The sequence below is a fragment of the Lactuca sativa genome, chromosome 3 (genome assembly GCF_002870075.4).
Source record: "Lactuca sativa cultivar Salinas chromosome 3, Lsat_Salinas_v11, whole genome shotgun sequence".
Classification (NCBI taxonomy): Eukaryota; Viridiplantae; Streptophyta; class Magnoliopsida; order Asterales; family Asteraceae; genus Lactuca; species Lactuca sativa.
In genome coordinates this window covers 147,579,667-147,582,269 of record NC_056625.2, presented here as the reverse complement: position 1 = coordinate 147,582,269, position 2,603 = coordinate 147,579,667, and the positions used below count along the sequence as shown (strand labels likewise).

The following is a 2,603-nucleotide window of genomic DNA, read 5'->3' as shown; positions in this document are numbered from 1 at the left end:
AAAAGACCATTCGCGTAATTTGTTCTAGTATCTTTTGATAAGCCACATATGTTATGAAGTCCTCTATGATGCTCAAGATTGTTCAAGGTTGCTCAGGTGTTGAAGATACTAAAAGATTATTGCTTGATGTTCCACCATGATGGTTGATGAGCCGGGGTGATCTTGATGTGGCACTCTTGCATCATGATGAGCCACTATGGATCATGATGATCCATCATGTGTGTTGTTAATGCACATGTAATGTAAATCAAGGATGAATGTTCCAGAAGCTGCTATATGATGGATTGTGATTAGTTGACACCATTCATGGGCCTATAGGCCAATAGGCCTGGCTCGTTAAGGTTTTAGGTCTGATCCTTATTGAGTAGGTCGAATCTCTGTTGGTTGTACTTGTAATCTCTGTTTGAGAACATTGTGAATAAATAATACTCTATTTCTGCCCATAAACGTAGGTCACCTTAACCGAACCACGTAAATATTGTGTATGTGTATGTTTTTGGTTTCGTATGTTATCCATATTACTTCTTAGCAATGGTCATCAGAACATGGCAAGTGACATCAGATTTGTTCTGAGTCTTGACTATTATCGTCTGATTTCCTAACAGTTATTTTCTCGGTTTCATTTTTTCGGTTTGTGCTCACCCCGATTAAGAAAAGAGTATAACTTGGAATGAGAACATTCATTTTTTCTCATTCTTATTGATCATCCCTATCTCTTATTATTTAATGTAACTAAAATCCATGTATCATTTAAAAATTATGTCTAAACCATTGTGTTTGGTGTTTGGTTTTGCATCTATCTTCGTCATCTTAAATTTTTTCTAAATGTATAAAAAAGTCCATTTTCTGTCACACTATTATATAATTATAGAAAAATGTATAAGCTGATGATACATGTCAACTGAAATGAAATACATCATGGTTGACCTTAATATTACATTGTGGGACATCAACCCTTGACTTGGGTATCTTGAAATGATAACTGCAGCTTTATAATAAGTCTAGATATTACATATGTAGTATGTCCTAGTATAGAAAATGTACTATCATTATATATGTATTTATATGACAGACATAAGTCTCACATATATTACAAAAATTAGGCTTCACGTAATATGGGTTAATATAACTAAATGAACGAACTTAATCACCATCGGATCCGTGGCGCAATGGTAGCGCGTCTGACTCCAGATCAGAAGGTTGCGTGTTCGATTCACGTCGGGTTCAAATCCCATCATTTTTTACCTGTTTCTGAAAATCCAACCAAATTGATGAAAAAATAAAAAAATGCTAGTCTGGTCGTCTAATATAATTATAGCTTTAGAATACCACGAAATTCAAAAAAGAATAAAAAATAAAATGCGAAGCCTCTATTATCTTTTGGTGTAATTGTAAAGACCATGTATATTTTTTGTCATCCTCATGACCTCATTAACATTTTTTTGCCCAACTAATGTCTCGCGAGAAACAGATGAGCATTGAAAGTGAGAGAAATATGTTAAAAAAATTTACAATGAAACATTCACAAAAGGAAAAACCTATCGATTACCTTCTATGTAAAGAATTTTCCAACAAGCTATGACTCAAACGATCTATGAAAAATGTGCCGCAAACATGGAGTTGTGGCTAATGTTTTAAAAACCGGTTTGAACCGGCCAGTCGAACCGGTTGAACCGGGAACCGGAAGAGGGAGCGGTTCAACTATCACCGGTTTTATATTGATTTCTGAACCGGATTGAACCGGTCAAAATAAACCGGTTGAACCGGTTAAACTGAATAAAAACACATGAAAAAGAACCATTTATATAATAAACTTTGGTGATTTTTTTCAAATCTATTTAGTTTTCTCTAAATAAAAACATATGGTAAATGTTATAGATTCTTTTGATGTGTTTGTATTCATCAAAAACTATATTTCGTTTTGGTATTATACTTTATTTTCTTTTTGACGTATATGGATTGATGTAAAACACTAAAACTTATGGTTATATGTTATTTTAATGTATTTGGATTCATTTACAACTTATTTTTACGTGTATTTTTAATGTTTGAACTTGTAAACATCAAATTCATAATTTTTATATGTATGTATGTGTAGGAAAATAGAAAAAAACATGAAAAATATAAAAACTGGTTCACCCGGCGGTCGAACCGGTTAAACTGGTTGAACCGGAAACCGGTCACCTTACCGGTTCAACTAAAAAATCGGTTTTTAAAACATTGGTTGTGGCAGATTTGTACATCACAAAGAAACTATCGAAGGCGAGACTTCATTTTCTGTTTGTGAGGTTTTTACGTGTGGTATGTCAACAACATTGGTAAGTACGTTATGTGACATTTGGATAAGGAGTCATCACAACTTTGCTTCGGTTGCATGTTTTACACATAAAGAAAATAAAGACAGAGGACACAAGGAGTCAAGGACTCACTCTAACCATGCAAACAGGGGTTGTATTAAAGGGATCCACGGATTCTAGAATTGGAAAGCAAAGGAAGGGGTAACAAAAAATGTGAAGTTTATGTCCAGTGATCAGTGATCTTTTTGATGGTAAAAAAAACTCGCCGTGTATGGTGTTAAGGAATGTGAGAGAGATGCATGCCAT

At 34.1% G+C, this 2,603-nt stretch overlaps 1 non-coding gene across 1 annotated transcript; it reads left to right on the top strand.

The window, feature by feature from the left end:
- Positions 1 to 1,155: 1,155 nt before the first annotated feature.
- TRNAW-CCA (transfer RNA tryptophan (anticodon CCA)) lies at positions 1,156 to 1,227 on the top strand. Its single transcript has one exon. It is a non-coding gene; the product is annotated as a tRNA-Trp (tRNA).
- Positions 1,228 to 2,603: the final 1,376 nt, after the last annotated feature.